Below are 23,847 nucleotides of genomic sequence, written 5' to 3' on the forward strand. Positions count from 1 at the left end.
ACTTCATCTGATAATGTCTTTATTTTACCCTCATTACTGAAGGACTGGATTGACAATTCTTTTCTTTCAGCACTTTAAAAAAATGGCATTTCACTTCCATCTGGTTTCCATGGTTTCTGATGAGAAATTTGCTGATATTCAAATTGTTATTATCATGTAAGTCATGTGTCATTTTCTCTGGTGGCTCTCAAGATTTTGTCTATAGTTTTCAGATGTTTGATTATGGTGTGTCTAGGCACAGATTTTTTTCAGGGTTCTCCTATTTGAAATTTGCTGAGCTTCTCAAGTCCATAGGTTTATGTCTTTTGCCAAATTTGGGAAGTTTTCAGCCATTACTTTCTTACATATTTTTTCTGCAGCATATTCCTTCTCATTTTCTTTTGCAACTCCAATGACACAAATGTTAGCTCTTTTAGTATTGTCCTACAGGCCCCTGAGGCTCTGTTGGTTATTTATAAAAATATTTTTTCCTATTATTTGGATAGGATCATTTCTATTGATATCCCAACAAGTTCACTATTTCCTCTGTTATCTCTGTTTTTGTGTTGAGCCCATCTTGTGAATTTTTATTTTGATTATTATATTTTTCATTTCTAAAATTTTCATTTTATTCCTCTTTATAGCCTTTATTTCTTTGCTGAGACTTTCTGTCTTCTCATTTATTTTGAGAGTATTTTTTCTTCTTTTTAATTTTTAAAAAATGTTTCTAGGTATATAGTAGGTTTATATATTTATGGGGTACATGCGATATTTTGATACAGGTATACAATGTGTAACACTTGTATCTGGGTAAATGGGGAATCCATCACCTCAAGCATTTATCCTTCCTTTTTGTTACAAACAATCCAATTATACTCTCTAATTATTAGTGCTTTAAAGTCTCTGATAATTCCAGTGTCTGTGTCATCTTGGCATTTGTTTCTGTTGGTTATTTTTCCCATGAGAGTTGAGCTTTTTTGTGATTCTCTCTATGCTGAGTAATTCTGGATTTTATCCTGGACATTTTGGAAGACTCTAGGTTATGAGAGACTCTGTGTCTTTCATCCTGTAGGGAATGTAGTTCATTTTGCTGTGACAGACAATCAACTTGATTGGGTTCAGGCTGTACATTCCAACGAGCCTTCTTTGAATTGTGGTTCCAATGTCAGTTCAGTTTCCAAAGCTTTTGCAGTGCTATTCAGGTCTGTCTCATATGTGTGAAACCCAGCAGCCAATTTAGGACCTAAGCAGTGTTCTGTCCCATAATTTCATTCTCAAAATCTTTGGTATATTGTTTTTTGTCAGATCCATACATGCACAACTAGGGAGGGAGCCTAGGACTTCACAATTTTATGGGATTGTTTTCCTCATACTTTCCAAAATGTCCCCATAACTTTTTTTCCCCGGGGCTCAACTTACAGTCTGTGACCCTCTTACAGTCTAAGAAAGATGGGGCTTTATATAACTATGCTGTGCTGCGCACTTCCAACAACTGAACCTATGTCAGTTCTGAACTGAAATAGCAGGAGGGAAGATAGAAAAAAGGCAATGGGGATTCACCCCACCCTTTTGGGACATAACTATCCTGATCAGAAATAGTGGTTCTCCTCCCTCAGAATTTTAGGCATCCGTAGGCCCCCAGTGCTGCTGCTGTCTCTACTGCTACTGTAGTTACTGCAGGATGGCCTGGAGTGCAGAAGGACAGAGAAAAGGGAAAAGTCTCAGAAGATTTCTCCCAACCACCCTCTCTCTGAGCCTCAGGAGATCTCTTTCTTGCTCTTCAAGACAGAATTAGAGAGCTTTTCTGTCCATGCCTGAGTACCCACTTCTAGGTTTCAGGATGCCTTGATTCTAGGCCGGGGATAACAGAAGAAAAATAAATGATAAACTCAGTGTCAGTTTGGTAGTACTTCAGATTCTGGCCTGTCTTCTCTCCTAGTCTGCCCACCACTGTTTAATTTTTGGAGTCCTCAAATAGCTGCCCCATGCATTCTGTCCAGGTTTTGTAGCTGCATTGAGTGGGAGAAACAGGGTGGAGTTACCCCCATTTTACTTGGAACCAGAACCTCCTATTTCTTTTACATCCTGCTACGAATATATCTCTGTATTTATCACAATTACTTTTGTTATTTTTATAACATCTTCCCCCTAGAAAAAGCCTCTAAAACACAATGTTTTGCTATAAATATACATAATGAAATGGTTAACTTATCTATCAAGTCAACATTATCCATTATCTCACAGTTACCATTTTTTTATGGTAAGAGCACCTAAAATCTACTTTTTAACAATTTCCATTATACAATATTAAGTATAGTCTTCATGCTATACATTAGATCTTGAGACTTATTAATCCTACATTTAACTACACCTTTGTATCCTTGACCCACATCTCCCTGTTCCCCACCCTCCTAATGCCCTGGTAACCACTATTCTACTCTTTGTTTCTAGGAACAGGATTTGACTTTTTAAAATTCTATCTATAAGTTAGATCACACAGTATTTTCCTTTCTATGCCTGGCTTATTTCACTTAGCATGATGTTCTCCAGATTCCTCTATGTCCACGTTGTCACAAAAAGCAAGATCTTTTTCAAGTCTGAATAGTATTCCATTGTGTGTGTTTGTGTGTTTGTGTGTGTGTATATTTATCCATTCATCCACTGATGGACACTTAGATTGGTTCCATACCTTGGATATTGTGAATAATGCTGCAGTGAACACGTGCATGCAGCTATCTCTTTAATGTGCTGATTTCATTTCCTTTGGATGTCTACCCAGAAGTGGGATTGCTGGTTCATATGGTAGTTCTATATTTGTAGTTTTCAGAGAAACCTCCATACTGTTTTCCATAATAGCGATACAAATTTACTTTTCTACCAACAGTGTGTAAGTGAACGTCTTTCTTCACATCCTCTCCAACACTTATTTTTTGAAATGTTCTCAGGCGAAACCTGTAAGGAAGGAAGTGAGGGAAGCAGGAAAGGCAGGGGAAGAAGCTAAGCAAAGATATGGTTTCAGCAGAAGTCTAGCATCAGCCTGATCCCACAGGAAGTTCTAGAGCAAAGACGGCACCACACAGTTGTCTCCCTGGAGGCAAAGGGACTGGATTTTTGCTCCTACATACCAGTCTGTCATTGACTGTGCTGGTGGGTACATAACCTCTTAGGCATCTCTGGGTGAGGTTTCCATCAGCTGAGAGTAATTCTCAAGAGAACAGTGCAGCTGTGAGCTGTTAGCAGCCAACACTCATAGCTACTAAATATAAAATAAATAGAGCTAGTCACAGTTCTGGGTAAGATGGTGTAAGCAGCTGGGGATGGATGCTCTGGGTGAGGCATCAACACCATCATTATAATGATTAATCACACATTTCAGTGGTGATCGTCACTGAATGCTGCTATTTCCTTCCAAAACACAGAGAGAATCACTAACTAGTTGTGGCATTGCAGGAACCATGCCTGCGCTGAAATAATCAGCCTCTAGGGTAATGATTCTGAACATTAAGTGTGCATGAGAATTACTTAGGGAGCTTGTTAAAGATGCAGATTCCATCACCAATCCAGAGATTCTTATTCAGTAGATCTGCTATGAGAGCTGCATTTTAACAAGGACCCCTGTGATTCACTTTGAGATTATGGAGGTGGTCATACAACCTATTTCAATGATGGCAAACGTCATTCTGCTTTAATTGTGTTTCCTCAACTAAGTCTGAAGCTCCTATGGGCAGATGCTAAACTGCAGTAATTTCCACTATAGTGACGTTCACGACCATAAAATGTTTTATACAGAATGTTTTAATTAAGCCCTTATCGATTCATTGTTCTTGTGATCCAAGTAATCACTTTATAGGGGGCCTGAAATGAGGTGACTGTAGGTATCTGAGGCACAGAGGAAAACTCTCAAAGCAGGAGCCATAGGAGTTGTGGAATCCTAGGAGGCAGCTAGCCCTATCAGCAGTGAATCATAACTTTTTAAAAATAATCTTCAGACAACCCAGGGGTATCAGAGGCTTACTGACACAAAATGCCCATCTCTGCCAAGTGCCCTGAACCATGAATAGAAATGTATGGCTGGGATGGGCCTGGGAGACTAGCATCTGTTTTTATAGCTGTGATTGTCCGTTCAGATTGGGGTCAGCATCAATCATATCATCTTGCACTATAAAGAACAGAATATTGATCAGGACTCAGTCCTGCCTAACAATACCAGCTCCACTTTGGGTAGCCAGACAATCTAAGATCAGAAATGAAACAGTATTTCTAAAAGTACATAAAAAAAACTAAAATGAATATGAGAAACCAATAGACTATCAAGTGTTCCTTTCATTCCTTTGTAAGAACTAGGCTACATGCTGTGACAGCAAAGGATTTGCTTAGGAAGATCTACTTAATTAGATAAAGTATCTTCCCTTAGTAAATCTGAAAACTAAGCAGTTATGCTCTCCTGCATTTTTATCTTCTATGATTTTATTAGCTTATCCAGCACACACTACTGCACACTTAAATAGGGCAAGTGTTTTATCTATTCTTTATTTGATTTATTTATTTACTTTTGAGATGGAGTCCTGCTCTGTCGCCCAGGCTGGAGTGCGGTGGCGCCATCTCTGCTCACTGCAACCTCCGCCTCCTGGGTTCAAGCAATTCTCTTGCCTCAGCCTCCCTAGTAGCTGGGATTACAGGCACCCGCCACCACGCCCAGCTAATTTTTTTTTTTTTTTGTATTTTTAGTAGAGATAGGGTTTCACCATGTTGGCCAGGCTGGTCTCAAACTCCTGACCTCAGGTGATCCGCCCACTTCCACCTCCCAAAGTGCTGGGATTACACGTGTGAGCTGCCGCGCCCGACTGTTTTATCTATTCTTGATGATCAAGTGGAAGTTATAAGGTTGATGCAGTTGTAGTTTAGGAAATCTGACGTGTAAGGGAGCATGTTAAGATTTTATAGGCCATTAAAAGTACAGAATTTTAAATGATTACTGAGATCAAAATGTCATTTTATTTTCATAACAAATAAGTGGTTTGGGATTTGTTATTCCCAAAGTGAGTATCACTGAGGCTGACCCTTGCCCAAGGGCACATTTATAAATATATGGGCCTTTACCAAACATGTGAAGTACCTAGTTGTTTATACTTACTTAATGATTGACTCTTTGTCTGCTTCTGATGTGTAGTTAAATGAGCGTGTTGTTGGCTGATAAATCCTCCCAGGACTAAGGAGGTCAAAGTAAAGAACCAGCATTTTGTGGCAACCCATGATCATCTGTCTTACTTCCTTGAGGAAAGAGAAACCCTGAGCTGAGGTGATCAGCAGGAGGCAAGAACTGATTAATAGGCATCATTTTTCTGGCTGCTTTGTGTAAGCAGCTAGGCTAGACTAGTCATGCCTCTGAGAAGAGGTGAAAAATGACAGGATGAATTGGGGAAGCAACCAGGAAGTCATAATCCTGGGAAGCCATTTTGTCACCTGGGTTTAGTAGTTTCTGGAGGAATCCTGCGACCTCACAACAAGTGTGAGTGAATTGGGCTGGACCACGTGTTGCAGGCTAGGCTTTTATTCTGGGAAGTCCACTCTAAGAGCACAGGAGACAGGATGTTTATTAGAGTGCACCCTCGGGACCGATATCTGGGGAAAGGAGGGGAAAAAAACAGAAGCAGGTAGAGGGAGAAGATAAACTGTGATGCAGGCCCAACAACAGCCTAGGCAGACCCCCATGGGAGCTCTTAAGTTAGAATGGCCTTTCAGAATTGCCCCCAGTTGGGCCAAGGTGGCTGGGAATTTTTTTTTTTTTTAATTTTTTATTTCTACAGCTTTTTGGGGAACAAGCGGTATCTGGTAACATGAGTAAGTTCTTTAGTGGTGATCTGTGATATTTCGTTGCACCCATCACCTGAGCAGTATACACTGAATACACTGAACCTGCTTTGTAGGGGTTTTTTTTGTTTTTTTTTTTTCTTTTTTTGTGAGACTGAGTCTCACTCTGTCGCCCAGGCTGGAGTGCAGTGGCATGATCTCAGCTCACTGCAACCTCCGCCTCCTGGGTTCAAGCAATTCTCCTGCCTCAGCCTCCCAAGTAGCTCACCACCAGCCACAGCCGGCTAATTTTTGTATTTTTAGTAGAGATGGGGTTTCGCCATGTTGCCCAAGCTGGTCTCGAACTCCCGGCCTCAAGTGATCTGCCCGCCTTGGTCTCCCAAAGTGTTGGGATTACAGGTGTGAGCCCCTGCGCCCAGTCCTCCAATTTCTGGTCTTTTATCCCTCACTCCCTTCCCACTCTTTTCCCCTAAGTCCCCAAAGTCCTTTGTGTCATTCTTATGCCTTTGCACCCTTGCAGCTTAGCTCCCACTTATGAGTGAAAACATACAATGTTTGGTTTTCCATTCCTCAGTTACTTCACTTAGAATAATAGTCTCCAATCCCATCCAGGTTGCTGAAAATGCCATTAATTCATTCCATTTCATGACTGGCTAGTATTCCATCATATATATATATAATTTTCTTTATCCACTCATTGATTGATGGGCATTTGGGCTGGTTCCACATTTTTGCTATTGCAAATTGTGCTGCTATAAACATGCATGTGCAAGTGTCTTTTTCCTATAATGACTTAATTTCCCCCGGGTAGATATCCAGCAGCGGGATCACTGGATCGAATGGTAGTTCTACTTTTAGTTAAGGGATCTGTACACTGTTTTCCACAGTGGTTGTACTAGTTTATGTTCCCACCAGCAGTGTAGAAGTCTTCCCTTTTCATCACATCCACACCAACATCTAATATTTTTTGATTTTTTGATTAGGGCCATTCTTGCAGGAGTAAGGTGGTATTACATTGTGATTTTGATTTGCATTTCCCTGATTATTAGTGATGTTGAGCATTTTTTCATATGTTTGTTGGCCATGTGTATGTCTTCTGTTGAGAATTATCTATTCATGCACTTAGCCCACTTTTTGATGGGATTGTTTGTTTTATTCTTGCTAATTTGTTTGAGTTCGTTGTAGATTCTGGATATTAGTCCTTTGTCAGATGTATAGATTGTGAAGATTTTCTCCCACTATGGGCATTGTCTGTTTACTTTGCTGACTTTTTCTTTTGCCATGAAAAAGCTCTTTAGTTTAATTAACTCCCAGCTATTAATCTTTGTTTACATTGCATTTACTTTTGGGTTCTTGGTCATGATATCCTTGCCTAAACCAATGCCTAGAAGGGTATTTATAATGTCATCTTCTAGAATTTTTATAGTTTCAGGTCTCAGATCTAAATCCTTGATCTATCTTGAGTTGATTTTTGTATAAGGTAAGAAACGAGGATCCAGTTTCATTCTCCTACATGCGACTTGCCAATTATCCCAGAAGCAAGGTGGCTGGGAATTTCTATTCCTACATTGGTACATCATTGGATATGGACAACCCCAGAAGGTTATCAAGGAAACTACCTCTTGGTCACGGTGGTTCACTTCAGCTGAGGCAATCCCTGAAGAGCCTGAGAGCTAAGGGCTGTCCACCATCAGTGCTCCTAGCACCGGAGACAACAAGAACCTCATTGAAGAGGGATCTGGACAGTGCACCAGAGTGGCCAGAACACCTGGTAAAATTTGGGCCATGGCTTATCTGAATGATTATGCCAGGTAATGGGAAGTAGGAACTGTAGCGCTAGTTATCAAAGGCAAGTCATGCCACCTGAATTTTGTTGCTATGCCTCTAAGAATCGTTTTATTTCAAGACCTGACAGGGAAGGGCAGACTTGAAGAGTTCTGGACCTGGCCCCAGCTCTGTCTACAGCGGTAGGGCAAAGCTAGAGTGGAGTCAAGGGTGGAGGTGACACAAAGCTGGGTTGTGCATGGAACATCAGAATGGTGGGTGGGTTTGCCATTCAAGGCCTTCAACAAGTGTCAAGCAGTCAAGATAGGGCATCTAATATGAAACATGGGGTAATAGTTGGAAGTCCATGCAGTCTGTTGGGATATAGGGGAAGGCAAAGCACTGGGATACAAATGATAGCAACTACCCCTTAATAAGTGCTTGTGTAGATAAGGAACCCTGCTAAGTATTTTACACATACCATCTCATTTAAAACTGCTTACAATTTTGTGTAGTATGTATTATTATTTTCATGTGTATGGGCAAAGAAACCAGTTCAGAGAGGAGATTATTCAAAATTATACAGCTGGTAAGTGGCAGAGATTCTGGAGACTGACTGCCTGCATTTGAATTCTGTCACTTACTAGGTGTATGACCTGGGGCAAATTACTTAACGCCTCTGTTCCTCAATTTCTTCACCTTTAAAATGGGAATAACGCCTATCTCTTATGGCTGTTATGAACATTAAATGTATTAATAGCATAAGAGCCAAGAGCAATGCCTAGCACAACTTAAGAACCATGTAATTGTTTATGAACTAAGTGAATAAGCCAGTGGAACTCCATAGCCTATGTTCTTGACTATTATGCTACCTTGGCAGGACTCTGATTCCCAGGATGCACAGTGAGAGAGCTAGGCAGCCTAAGCACTAGGAAGTACCTAAGATAGTAGACAACTAATCACTCCTTCATGCACTTATTCACAAATATTTATCGAGAATCTCTATATATGTGCTAAGCATTTTTCTGGGCAGTAGAGAGAAAGCAATGAACAAAACAGCCAAATTCTCAACCATCATAGAGCTTATATGCTAGTGGGGAGACAGGCACTAAACAAAACAATTGATAAATGTGTAAATAATGGCAGGTAGTGGTAAGAGAAATGAAGGAAATGAAGGCAGGGTAAGAGCACAGGGAGCCCTGGAGCTGGGGCTATGGGAAAGAGCTGAGTGTGTGTTATTTTAGAAAAAGAGATGAGGAAAGGCCTTTCTGATGAGGCAACATTTGAGCAGAGACCTGAATCAAGTGGGGAGGGATTCAGGCAGCAATCTGGGAGACAAGCCCGGGTAGAGAAAATAACCAGAAAGGCAGGGATGGCCCTTCAGAGTTGCCCCAAGTTGAGTGATGTGGGCTGCCTTTAGAAGGAGAAGAAATCTTGGGTGAGGCAGTTTTCTTCAGTGGAGGCAATCTCCAAAGGGAGCTGACAGCTGATGGCCATACCCCTGCAGCTCTCCCAGCAACTGGGGAAGGAAGTGTTTCATTCCTGAAGGACAATCTGGGTGGTACAACTTCCAGCACCCTGTGCCTGTCTTCAGTAGCTTGTTGTACTATTTGGCTTGCTCCTGAAGAAACCAATCTTTCTCACCAAAGAAGTTATGCTGAACATTTTGAAAATTTCTTCAAAGTTCTTGTGTAAAAGTGCAAAGGTTGAAACGTGATTTGGGGTTTAAGTACTAAAATGTAAATATTGGACACTGATTCCTGAACAACACAGGGGAAAGGAGCAAAAGTCTAAATCTGCAAGTTTTTAGGAAGGGAGTACTTGGCAGATGGGTGATTTTAAAATGTGATGCCATGAATTCTTTTGCAACTTGATAACACATCAGCACTGCCCACACATTCTAGAAACCATGTGAATGAAGAAGGCTGTCATTAGAGCTGAAAATTGCATTGTGATTTTGGCAATGGTTCACTCTTAGGCCAGGTTCAGATTTCCCAGTTTCTGAACTCTAACCAGTAATTGCTATTACTGTGTTTGGGAGATGACTACTGGAGATTGTGGCAAAAAGATAAAATTCTCTGCCTTTTAAGGCATCTTAATAACAATTTTGGCAGCATGGAAGCCTTCAACTTAGTAAACTGAGCAGCCATTTCCATAGCAGAGAAATAAGCTACTGTTTGACTCAGAGATGGAGCTTTCAGCTGTTGTTTGTTGACCTGAGCCGAGGGAAACAAGATGACAGATTGGACAAGCAGCATACTATGCAATTTATGCCCTTCATGGACTGTCAAGCATTAATTTAATTTAATTTTAATCATTACCATCTGGTACTTATATAGCAAGTCAGGCCTAGATAGATATTTCCTTATCTTGAATTGGTGAACAGAGCTGTGTTTTGGCCTGCAGCCATGTCCATACACCCCAAGGAAGGGGCAAGAACACTGTGGGAGGGTAGATTTGTATGAATGCCAGGCATGCAGCTATCACTAGCCCTGAATGCTGTAAAAGGGACCTGTTGGTGCTAGTCCCACCATGGTTCATGGCCCCTTCTCCTGTCTCACTCATGGAGGCATAAATTATCAGTCATGTCTTTGTCTTTGTATTCCTTGACATTGAGAATGGGAACTGGCTGGGGATGCTCTCTGGATGAATTGAGGCATCTGACTCTGTGGCTTAAACCTCTTAAGCAGGTAAAGTGACCAGTAGCCACATTTAATATGTTCATTAGGAAATTATTAAGCACTGATGACCTTTGAGTTTCCATTACTCTGAGCATCTGTTATTTTTTGTGTCAGTCATGGTGCCAGACCCAGTAGGGAATATAGAAGAAGTATAAAGCAACATTCCTGTCCTAGAAGCCAACTCAGTCCCAGGAGGGATTCTCTTTTCTTCTCAGTCCTCAGACTGAACCTCAAGTTGTTGGTGGCTGGTAGGGAGTAGAAAGGTTGCCAGTGAAGTCCCAGAGGAGTAAGGGAGGAAGAATGGATGAGAAAGCCCTCCATGTTCCTGAATTTTAATTTTTTCATGCAAAATAGCTTGGTGCCCAAGAGGCTAAAGGATGCCTTTCAGCAAGCTAGCTCTGGCTTCAGGAGACAAACACTGAGCCCTGTTCATTGCTTTGTGGGCAAAGATCATATGACCTACTTGAGAAAGGACAGCAAGTTTCCGCTTTTTCTTTGAAAATAGAAACAGGTCTTTTTTCCCCTGATTTCCTGCAGCAATGTTAAATACATGCTTATTACCCCCAAAATCAGATAATACAGAAAAGTAGAAAGTAAACACTTGGTCACACACAGAGATGACTGTTAATATTTTAGTATACACATCTTTATACACACACACACCATATATATATATGTATATATACACACAAATAGTGTATATATATATATGTGTGTGTGTATATATATATACATATATATATATGTATACATATATATACACACACACACACACATATTTTTTTAAATTGGATCATGCTATAGGTAAGGGAAAGCAAAATCTCTTGCCATGTGATTTCCTTCTCCAACCAGATGTCAGTATGACCAGAAAGAACATTCAGGGGCTTCAAGCAGGGAAAGAGAGAGAGTGGCATTGCAAAATTTGCCACTTCAAATTTCAAGGCTGGATGTTGTTTCCAGCTCAAGCTGTGTCTCTCCAACCCACCTCTTGGCAACTGCCAAGGACAGACTTGCCAGCCCTTCTGAGATATGAGGCCACCTCTATTCAGGATATGAATCTTGTTTCTTTCTATGAAACATTACATTTTTCCTTTGAAAAAAGTAACAGAAAGCACTGTTCATCATGGAGGGAGAGGGGCAAATACAGCATGGAAGAAATATTTTCAAGAGTTAAAATAGAGCATGGTAAAGAAAGAGAATCACTTCCTGCCCTCTTTTCTGACTATAAGAAGTTTAAACCATATTTTAGATTTTTCTTTATGTTAAAAGAGAAGATTATTCATACAAAACTCATTTTGATCTTTGTGCATCAAAATTAAATGGATGTGATCTACAAGTGTATTTTGCGCCAGGTCAGGATGAGATTGCAGCTATCTCCTTGAGAAGATTCCAAAACCTTCTGGAGAGAGACCAGAGAATAGAGGCCCACAGAGCCAGGCCACGTAAGGAATGGTGGAGTAAGCCAGGTGTGTTTCCATGGAGAAGGGGGTAGTCTTAGTTTAATGGGAAGATGAGCTGGACATACTTTTTATTCTTCTGGAAGCTAGAACTGGAATGAAAAGATCAAAAGTGTTATGAGGTACAGAACTGACACATGAGATTTGGGAAGGTGGAGAAGAAAAAGGAGTGAAGACAGCTAATATTTATTGAGCACCTACTATGTGTCAGAAGTTGAGCTAATTCCTTGTATTATCTTATTCAATCTTCACAGTAATCTTAAGAGGTAGATAATATTGCTGGTATTTTATAGCTAAGGAGAGTAAGATTCAAAAAAGTTAAGTAACTTGCACAAAGTTGCATAGCTGTTAAGTGGCAGAACCAGGTTTAAATTCACATTTGTTTGGCTCCCCTACATCACACTCTCTAAAAATGGCATGGGCGAGCTTCCTGAGCTAATGTGTTCCTGGGTACCTGGGTGCATTCAGGAAAAGACTAGATGGTTATTTGTTGGGGATGTTCTTCAAGGGATTTGTGCATTGGTATAGAGCTTCAACACATGGTTTCTAAGGGCCTTTCTAACTGCATGTTCTAACAAGGTCCCTCTAAAACATATCACTCTTGCTTGTCTTCAGGACACCTATTGGGGGCATGATTAGAATTTTATTTTTGGCTGAGGCATTATCCTCAGAAAAAGAAACTGAAGATAAATCCCCATAAATGTTCTCTTGGAGGACCAACTCCAGCAGACATTGTTGGTATGGTACTCATATCCCCTCAGTGCTCACTATGCCCATACATGCCCATGGAGGTTCTTCTGCAAACACCTACAACCCTCTGTCTCAGGGCTTGCTTTTGGTTCTTGAAGGGCAGGCCGGAAGTGCCCGAAAGTTAACATCTTTGGAAGTAGTCCTCAGCTAATGACAGAGGGGAATTAGAAAATAACTATTCCAGCTTCCATGGCCTTGTTTGTGATAACTCTAAGGCATGTTCCACACAATCTCCCAGAGTTCCTCAGCAGGAATGAGTCCTAGGTCCCCATAGGGGTAACTTGCTGTTACCCCTTCACTCTCTCATTTTATTATTATTTTGTTTATCCCTTCACTCTCTCATTTCCCCTCTTTCCTACTAGTGCTTCCAGGGATCACTTTCCAAATGTACTAGTTGCACTCAAATCCTTGTCTCAGGGTCTGTTTTTGATGAAACCCACACTAAGACACCAACATATACAGGGTTTCTCAACCTCAGCACTATTGACATTCATTTGGGACTGGAGATGTACAAAAGGACAAATACACAGGAACCATTTTACTGTTTGTGTAACATCAGTTTGGGTTGCTAGGGACATTTTGACTTTTAAGTATTTGTGTGAAGCGATTTACATTTGTACACATACAGATGTATTTGCTTGTCTGGTGCGGGTGGGACACACAGTGCACAGGACAGTGTCTCCCCTTAAATACTGATTTTTTAAAAACTGATGTAGAGGCCAAAAATGCTGCTCTACACAGTAGATGCCAGTTGTGCCCTCTCCCCAGCTGTGACAACCAAAAATATCTTCAGCTATTGCCAAATGTCTTCCAGGGGACAAAATCAGTCCCAGTTGAGAAGTGCTGCTTGCTTGAGGTACCTGTGGGCAGCACAGGGAAGGTAGGATTTGGGAAAGCAAACCTGTTAGGGTGGGCCATGGGCAAGCTTCTCAGTGATTTTAGTGGAGGGATGAGGAGGAGACTGTTTGTGTGTGTTTTGGGAGAGGAAAATGAAACAACTCTTTTTCTTCTTCTTTTTTTTTTTTTTTTGAGACGGAGTCTTGCTCTGTCGCCCAGGCTGGAGTGCGGTGGCACGATCTCCACTCACTGCAAGCTCCACCTCCCGGGTTCCCGCCATTCTCCCGCCTCAGCCTCCCGAGTAGCTGGGACTACAGGCGCCCGCCACCACGCCCGGCTAATGTTTTGTATTTTTAGTAGAGACGGGTTTCACCGTGTTAGCCAGGATGGTCTCGATCTCCTGACCTCATGATCCACCCGCCTCGGCCTCCCAAAGTGCTGGGATTACAGGCGTCAGCCACCACGCCCGGCCGAAACAACTCTTCTTACTTCATAACTGCCTGGTGCAAGGTGGTCCCTTGTCTAAAGCATAACAGCTCAGAACTAAACTCAGTACCCCTTACAGTTTCTTTTAGAAAAATGACAAATACACAGAAACCATTTTACTGTTTGTGTAACATCAGTTTTCAGGTGAGTTCAGTTTGGATGACAGGTTCTTAAGCAGCAATTTCACAGCCTGTCAATTTTTTGGTTGCTAGGGATATTTTGACTTTTAAGTACTTGTGTGAAGCTATTTAAAAAATCGGTATGTGGTTCCAATATGGGGAATGCTGTCAAACGGAGTAGAGGGTCAGATAAAAGATGCAAATGCTTTCTTATCTAGAGCTTTGGACTTGATTTGGCTGGTATGTGTACAAATGAGACCCCTGATGAGAGTGACAGAGTTTCAGGGATGGGAAAGGAGACTATAGATGTAGGTTCCAAAACCCCTGTATTCCCTGTAAATAGAAGTAGCAAGAAGAATAAATATAGGTTAATACCTATAAGTTAGTCTTCATCTTATCTATTAGATTCCTGGTTAAAAAAAAAAAAAAGGTTCTGACTGGGATTCCTCATTACCACTGAATTCTGATACCTTCCAAGGTCAAGCAGGATAGCAAGCTGGTGCTGGACACTGTGCACACCCTACCCAAATTCCCTTCTCCCTGTTTGATATGCTCAGCACCCAATTTCAGTGTGCTTTTCTGCTAGTTACTAGCACCTGTGACCTTCTTTGGTGGCTTTCTCTTGGGCTAATGGAGTTGCTTCACTTGTACATACCTCCCATGTACCCTGGGGGTTTTTTATTATCCTGGGGAGGCCCACGACCATCGGGCGAGAATATAAAAGCCCAGTTCCCTTGTCTCATGTTGAAATAAACTCTAGGTGTGATTTGCACTCCAGAGCTCCACCTTGGGATCATGACTAAGCTGTGACATTTCCTGACATTGAAGCTTCGTTTATTGGCTTCTTGCTCTGTCCTCCTTTCCCCACTTTGTTGTGGTCTCCCTGTGGGAGCACTTTCCTAATAAATCACTTGCACAGGAATCTTCATATCAGGGACTGCTTCTGGGGAATCTGATCAAAGATTTTCAGGGCATCCCAAGGTCTATATTTGAGTGAAAGGGAAGGTGAATTTTACCACTCACATGTAATGTTTCAGAATCTTACCCTATCCTACAAAATAGGCACTCATTTTTTTTTCTATAATGGATGATTATCTTGGTCTGGAGAACTAAGAAAACATACTTCTGCCACCTTTGCACTGCTCCTCCTGCGTCCACAACCATCAGTGCCTCAGGAGGCATTGTTGATGCTTGCTTAGCCAAGGGAAGTAAGAGGAGCTGCCTTTGCTTGTGTTCTAAATGCCTTGATCTTGAACACTCAAAGCTGTGCTTTTGTGCTTGAAAGGGTGTAGCCACCCACAGAGGGTGATTCAGCAAAACAGGTCTGCAGTGAGAAAACTTGGATCAAAAACATATTGGCATCTGCTTCTGATACTTACTGGGGTTTGAGAGGATCTCTACAATTTTATTCCAAAACTGATCGATCATATAGCACCATTTTTTGAGTTCTTTCTACTTGTTTGGCAGCATTTTCTTGTGCATTTTATCATTCAACCTTTGTAGCATACTTGTGAGATATTAACATCTCCATTTTATAATCAAGAAAGCTGAGGCTAATGGAAGTTATATTACCTGCCTAAGTTCACACTCGTAGTGACGAAGCTGGGTTTTGAGCCTGCCTTGGTCTGGTTCTAACGGCGGTGTGCTTAACTACCTCCAGAGTATGGCTCTGATACTGGCTCTTTTTTTTTCTAAAGTAATGAGGGAAAGATTTGTCAACATTTGCACAAGGCAGAAACCTGTCTCATCTGGAAAGGTTTATATAGACATTTTTCTCTTCCAAGAGGAGTAAGTAAATGTATAGGAAATTGAAATATATTAAATGACCCTGACATGCTGCAATACAGATAATATTTTATATGGTGAAGTTTTCTCTAAGCTTAGCATTTCCTTATTATAAGGTCAATATGATGACTAATGGTTTATGTACAAGGTAGAAAACAATCATTTTCTTTGCAGTCATTTGGAGCGTATTGCATCTGGTTTAATTTATCTCTTATTTAGTTACCTGCTAGGGTTGTTCTTGGGTTTGAATTTTTGTTTTTCCTCCTCCTCTATACTGCCAGCCTTTTTTATGCCCAGAACCAAGGCCAGGAAGACTGTAGAACTATGTATTCATGTTTTATCCAGTTAATTCCCCCCCAGGATTGAAAAATGTGACTATTCCTGAATATTAACAGTTTTTGCAAACTTAAAATGCAATATGAGAATACTTTTGGACTACAACCATCCATGAAATTAAAAGTGACAATATATCGTGTATTTAGATAAAGGATATTCATATTTTACCTTAAGCAATAAAGGAAGACTCCAGGCTTCTTTTTATAATTTTAAGATGTCAGTTTTCAGCAACAGAGAAAATACAAATTGAAAGTTGCTGGGAAAAAAATGAATTTTCATTTTTATTTAGTCCGAAGTCCAAAGTTCAAAGCAAAACTCTCTTCTCTAGGGTTCAAATCTTGTTTACCCTGAATAGAATATGCCTTCTTGTTTGTTAGAAAATACACAAAAGTGTTCTAATTGTGAAACAGCACCAGACAAGTGGTATTTAGGAAAATAAAATACTAAGCATGGACTCACAAAGCCAGAAGAGACCCTGTGAGAACATCCTCCAACAGGAAATGGCCAACTCATTCAACTTATATGGATTATTTTCTATTTTGGTAGGATTTATCAATCTATATTTTTCATCTTTTGCACTCATTCACATGATGTTTCAGTTAATGGAGCAAGGTCCTAAATCCTAAGAAGCCACCAGTACTTAACAAAACACCTGGTACATATGCCATTCAATAGAACTTTCTAGAAGAAATAATTGGGTCAATGAATAAAAAATATAAAGTGATGAATAGAAAATTTATGATAGGGTTCTTACTGGTATGATTAAGTAATAAAATGGAAACAAATCATGGTCAAGTTCAATGTTTTACAAACTCTATTCATAGTATAGGTTTTCTTTTCCTTCTCAATGGGTAAGGTGACCATGTAATATATACTCCAAACAAGGACCCTTTTGAAAGGTAAAGGGGTGCTATTAATCATTATACCAAGACAACAGGACCACTCTGGACAAACTGTAACTAATGGTCACTCCCAATGAGGGATTAGGAGCAGGAAAAAAATATGTGTATGAACCTCTAAATTTAAAAACAAGGGAGTTTTAACTCACAAATGAAGATTTAGAGGGATTTCACTATGAGTACTTTTGATGTTCTTACCTCATCTTAGAATTATGGTAAAAATGAGCCAAATGATGAATAAAGACTTCTTTCTAACAATTAGGAAAGAAAGAGGAATTAAGTTGTTATCAAAAGCTACAGGGAGAACTACCAAACACTGGTAAAATAAATCATAGAAGTCAAACACAAAATATAGAAAAACATCTGCTCATGGATTGGAAGAATCAATACTATTAAAATGACCATACTGCCCAAAGCAATATACAGATTTAATGTACCCCCTATCAAATTACCAGTGTCATTTTTCAGAGAATTAGAAAAAAGCAATCCTAAAATTTACATAGAACCAAAAAAAGAGCCCAAACAGCCAAAGCAATCAAGCAAAAAGAACAAAGCTATGGGGTATCACATTACCTGACTTCTAATTATACTACAAGGCTATAGTAACCAAAACAGCATGGTACTGGTACAAAAATAGACACATAGATCAGTGAAACAGAATTGAGAACCCAGAAATAAAGCCACATACCTATAATCAACTGATCTTTGCCAAGTAGACAAAAATATACACTAGGGAAAGGACACTATATTCAATAAATGGTGCTGGAAAAATTGGATAGCCATATGTAGAAGAATGAAACTGGACCCATATCTCTCAATATATACAAAAATTAGCTCAAAAGATCGATTAAAGACTTAGATGTAAGACCTGAAACTATAAAAATCCTACAAGAAAATCTAGGAAAAACGCTTCTGGATGTTGCCCAAGTCAAAGAATTTATGACTAAGACCTCAAAAGCAAATGCAACTAAAACAAAAATAGAAAAATGGATTTTGATTAAACTAAAATGCTTCTGCACAGCAAAAATAATCAATGGAGTAAACAGGCAACCTGCAGAATGAGAGAAATATATTTGCGAACCATACTTCCAACAAAGAACTAATACCCAGAATGTATGTGGAACTCCAAAAATCCAACAAGAAAAAAACCAAATAACCCCATTAAAAGTGGGCAAAGAATATGAACAGACATTTCTCAATAAAAAACATACAAGCAGCCAACAAATATATGAAAATGCTCAACATCACTTATCATCAGAGCAATGCAAATTTAAACCACGTTGAGATCCCCTCTCACACCAATCAGAATGGCTATTACTAAAAAGTCAAAAAAAACAAGAGATGTTAGAGAGGATGCAGAGAAAAGGGAACTCTCATACACTGTTGGTGGAAATGTAAATTAGTACATCTATGGAAAGCAGAATGGAGATTCCTGAAAAGCTAAAAATAGAACTACCAAGATCCAGCAATCCTATTACTAGGTGTCTACCCAAAGAAAAATAAATTGTGATATCAAAAAATCACCTGCACTCCTATGTTTATCACAGCATTATTTACAATAGCAAAGTCATGGAATCAACCTAAGTGTCCATCAATGGATGGTTAGAAAAAGAAAATGTGGTGTATCTACACCATGGAATACCACGTAGACATAAAAAGAAATCATGTCTTTCCAAGCAACATGGATAGTCCTAGAGGCAATTATCTTAAGTAACTCAGAAACAGAAAATCAAATACCACATGTTCTCACTTAGAAGTGGAAGCTAAATAATGGATACACATGGACATATAGAGGGAAACGATAGACACTTGGAACTCCAAAGTGGGGAAGGAGGGTGGTGAGGGCTGAAAAATTACCTGTTGGGAACAAAGTTCACTATCCAGGTAGGTGATGGGTATGCCAAAAGCCCAGACTTAACCACTATGCAATATATCCATGTAACAAAAGTACATTTGTAGACCATTAATCTGTTTTAAAAATTATATTTCTTTAAAAATTTGAATATGTACAATGTTACTAATAAACCAGGGTCCTGGCTGAATGATATCATCAAAATAAATCTTACATGCAAGAAAAAAAAAAAGGTAGGCTGAGAGATTCTGCGCCCTGTGATCCCGCCCCAACCCCACCAAGCCCCACTCTCCCCACCCCGCCTCTCCGCATGCTGCCTCTCCCCACCCTCTAACCCTGCATCTCCACTCACAACTTCCGTGACTATCAGTTCAACTATCTCTCGCTTCTGGGACCAGCTAACAAGCTTTTGTGGTTAGCTCCTGGTTGCCCGCCAACCATGAGCACCCAGAGCCGCCAAAAGTATACCGCTGGGGTGGAGGCCGCTATTGACCGCCTGATCAATATGCATCTGCAGGCCTCCTACACTTACCTCTCTCTGAGCTTCTATTTTGAAGGCGACGACGTGGCTCTCAAGGGCCACTTCTTTCGCAAGTTGGCGGAAGAGAGATGCGAGAGCGCCAAGCATCTTTTGATGGAGAACCAGTGCAGCAGCTGCGGCCTCTTCCAAGGTGAGCAGAAGCTGCTCCGAGATGAGTGGAGTGGCTGCCTGGCCGCCATGGAAGCCGCCCTGGCCCTGGAGAACCTGAACCAGCCCTTTTTGGATCTACATGCCCTGGGTTCTGCCAAAACAGACCCCAATCTCTGTGATTTTCTGGAAAAGCACTTCCTAGACTGAGAGGTGAAACTCATCAAGAAGATGGGCGACTACTTGACCAACCGCCGCAGGCTGGCCAGTCCTCAGGCCAGGCTGGCAGAGTATCTCTTCAGAAGGCTCAAGGATGACTGGGAACTTCCAGAGCCCAGCAACTTTTGAGGTGCCCCTCTGCATTCTTCTGGCTTCCGGATTTCGGCCTGAGCTTCTCAACATCCAGAAGTACTCACCAAGCCATGGACCAAATGGAAACAATAAAAGGTTCTTTTTGCAAAATTAAAAAAAAAAAAATGCTAGACTGAGAGGGAAAAAAATGTTTGCAGAATAGCATGAAGGATCTGCAGTCTGTTTAATGCTCTAGAGTTTTTAAGAAATTGTTCTTTTGTGAGTCACGTGTGTATTTTAAGGATTGATAACACTGCATTTTGTCTGTCAAGAAAAATACAGTTTCTTATTCACAGAATGTTGCATACAGTTTTAGTGGTTTAATAATTTCTCTGAGGCCATTCTGGGTACTGGATTGTTCTAACTGTTATTCTTGGTTTTGCCCAGCAGAGCAGAGAGGCGAGTATCTAGAATATATCATATTGTATCCACCCCAAACCCCTAAACTCATGATAAAATTTCTTTTCCTGATTTTTCAAGTTAATGCGATGCCATCTGCCTTTTCAGAGAAATGCAGTAAGAGCCCTGTGAAATTCATCTTTGCATCTCCCATTTGGTTGCTACAGAGAACACTGGCTGTTACATCACATGCTGACCTCTTTATGAAGCCTCTCAAGAGAAATTTCGTTCTGGTCTTAGTATTAGGAATACCAGTGCTTCACTTGGATAATTGGTTTGTTTTTGTTTTACAGACACTGTAAGTGATGTAACTAATTAAGTTCCTTTTCTAGACTGCCTGCTAGAAAGCTTAGAGACAAATTTGTAGTCTACCCAGAGTAAATGAGTAGAATTGTATAAGCATTTTAGTATGAGCTTTATTCTTGTCCCATTTGTTATTCATTTCTTGGTGTATGTTATGGATCCTTTGAAGCCACCTTAAACCCTCTCTGGAACAAGGCTGTGTTTAAGTAGATAAATAAATTTTTAAAATGCAGATTTTAAAAAATGGCTCTGTAGTTCATTTTAGAGAAAAGGGAAGACAATTTTAAGGAACACTAAGAGAACCAAAGCGATTAGAATGGAGGTGGGTCAGATGGAGGTTAAATTATAGAAGCCAAGAGAGGAGAAGCACCAAAGAGTAGCATTTTATTTAAAATGTGTTTCATTTTTCTGGCCAGTCATTTCCTCCTAAATCCATACATTTGTGTCCCACAGATAGTAATAGGTGTGTATTGTTTTCTTTGCACTTTGAAAAGCTGGAGTTACAACTTTTTCTCAAACCTCAAAAGTGAGAAGAAAAATTAGTTCTTTTCCTACAGTTCCTTTGCTTCCTGAAGCAGGAAGACCAAAGGCATGTTATCCTTTCTTTTATCATGGAAGGGTTAGAGTCATAGGAAGAATATTTTGCAGAGATTGGGACAACTATTTTGCTTAGTTAAGGAGAAAGCTGTATCTTCCTGTTTTCATGCAAGGTATTTTGATAATAAAAAAGAATATACTGGCAACTGTTTCCCTAGAGAAAGTATTTTTTCATTTGCTGGTTGTTGGCAGTAAGAGATGTACAGAAGCAGTTAACAATTGTCTTCAGGGCCGGGCGCGGTGGCTCAAGCCTGTAATCCCAGCACTTTGGGAGGCCGAGACGGGCGGATCACAAGGTCAGGAGATCGGGACCATCCTGGCTAATACGTGAAACCCTGTCTCTACTAAAAAGTACAAAAAACTAGCTGGGCGAGGTGCGGGTGCCTGTAGTCCCAGCTACTCGGGAGGCTGAGGCAGGAGAATGGCGTAAACCCAGGCGGCGGAGCTTGCAGTGAGCTGAGATCCGGCCACTGCACTCCAGCCTGGGCGACAGAGCGAGACTCTGTCTCAAAAAAAAAAAATTGTCTTCAGATTTGGATTAAAAACTCATATCTCTGTACTTAAAATATGTACTTAAAGTTATTTTCAAATTAGCACACAAATAAAAACACATAAATCTGACTGAGAAAAAAAAAATCACCTAGTCCTGTGAGACCAATTGAAAGGCTGTAATTTGAGGTAAAATGTGTGTGAAGAAGGATGAGAAAATTTATTTCCAAATAATACACAGTATTTGTCAAACCATTAGTTATTATGTTTTTTAATGTCAAGAATGGGGCTGTAGAAGAAACCTTTATTAAAGTCTCCCAAGTAGGCTAAACTGTTCTTTGGTCATCAAATAATTCTTGGAAAACACTTACTTCCTAATGACTTAAGGTTCTCGGCAAATTTATTTGTGGAAGATGGGAATTTGGTGACATTAAATTTCAAGAGATTAATTTGGAAACAAGTCCCACAGTGATTTCCTCTGTGGATAAACTGTGTGTGTGTGTGTGTGTGTGTGTGTGTGTGTGTCTGTGTGTGTGTGTGTGTGTGTACTTGCACAGAGAATTATAATAATTCTTATATGACCAAGTTCCTTATACCAGCCTTCAAGATTCTTCTTAGTCTACCCTGTATAATTTATTAATACCTTTTAAACTGAATTTTCTATTACTTTCCCATTGTTGAAGTTTTGGGGGTGCCAATTGCTCATCCTTCTTTTCATCCAAGAAGCCAGATTGGAATCAAGATAGCTTTGCTGATGGTAAAGCCAAATTGGAGAATGTGTGAGGGCTTCCTACTGCCACCCCCTGAATTAAACAAACCTCACGGAGACTCAGGGGAATGCTGGCAACCCAAGGGAAGTGGGGAGGGCTTGCCAGGCCCATTGCCTTGTCATCACAGTGCCCTCATGCCCTGGCTAATAAGCACCAATAGTCACTGGGCTCTGAGAGTTCTTCATATTCACCCTACTACTTCTCATGGATTAGAAGTGTGATAAAGGTCTCCCGCAAATGACTGCAAGATCTCTCTGCCGTAGACAAACTGCTCAGTTTGCTGGTCCCAGGACGTGTAAAGTTCCTTTGGTTCCCCTCACCTGGAATGCTTTTCATAGCCTACTTCATTAAATCAAACCTAGCCTGCTTTTCAGCCTAGTTCCAATCTGCCTTCTGTGAAATTTTCCCTGACCACCTCAACCCAGTCATCTGGCATGGATTCACCTTGTTTGTTTGTTTGTTTGTTTGTTTTGTTCTCCAAATATTTATTGAGGTCCTACTATATACAAGACAATGTACTCGAAATAATGCTGTTAACAAGACAAAGAAGCCCCTTAACCTAAGGAACATACAATCTAGTGTTAAAGGCAAATACCACATAATTCCACAAATAAGCTATCATGGACTATGGTGAATGCTGTGAAAGAAAAGTTATGGGTAGCCATGAAGGAACCCCATCTGGGGGCCTGATATGGTCTCAAGACAATAGGCGAGGTCTCCGTGGAAGAGACTTTGAGTTACATTCTAAAGGATGAATAAGAGTTATGTACACAAGGGGTAGGGGTGGAGGAAAGATGGTGAGGAGCTGTCCAAGCAGAAGTAGCAGCATGTGCAAAGACCCCCAGGTAGGAGAGCGCACAGTGCATCTGAGGACCTGACAGAAGACCAGAGTGGCTGACAGCAGAGAGCAAACAGGAGAGGGGCCCGAGATGAGGTGGGAGAAGGTGTAGGTAAGGACTTTGGCCTTTATCCTAAGAGAAGTAGTGAGCTATTGGAGGTTTCTGAGCAGCGGACTGATATGATAAGATTTGTACTTTATATCACTCAGAGTGCTCTGTGGAGAATGAACTAGAGAGGGCTGGAGAGGAAGTGGAAAGACTAACATGGAAGATAAAGGTATAGGGAGAGGAATAGAGAGAAAATAAGAGAATGGGAGCATGTAACCCTATGTTGTTGAGAGGTAGTACAGTAGAGCATAAAAACAGTGGCTCTGAAACCAAACTGCCCAGCTTTGTGCCCTGGCTTTGCCACGTACTGTCTGACCTTAAGCAGATTACCTAAGTGTTCTCAGTTTCCTGATCTCCAAAACGGGGATAATACCTGTCTACTTCTTAAGTTATGTGAGGGTTAAATGATGAATATATATTTAAAAACTTAAAACAGTGCCCAGCACACAGTAACTTCTTATTAAATGTTGTGGCTACTCTGTTAAACACAAATTATGCCTAGAACCACAGAATGGTTTTACTCACTAATCAAAACAAAAACAAAACATTCTTCTGTTTGATGATGGGCATTCAAACTGTTTTAGTTATTTATTTGTTAACTTATTAA

General features: G+C 40.4%; 1 pseudogene; it reads left to right on the forward strand.

The window, feature by feature from the left end:
* The first annotated feature begins 19,195 nt into the window (after window positions 1-19,195).
* Window positions 19,196-19,837, forward strand: LOC117078531 (annotated as a pseudogene).
* The last annotated feature ends 4,010 nt before the right edge of the window (window positions 19,838-23,847 follow it).

The sequence above is a fragment of the Trachypithecus francoisi genome, unplaced genomic scaffold (assembly GCF_009764315.1).
Source record: "Trachypithecus francoisi isolate TF-2019V2 unplaced genomic scaffold, Tfra_2.0 Lachesis_group6, whole genome shotgun sequence".
Classification (NCBI taxonomy): domain Eukaryota; kingdom Metazoa; phylum Chordata; class Mammalia; order Primates; family Cercopithecidae; genus Trachypithecus; species Trachypithecus francoisi.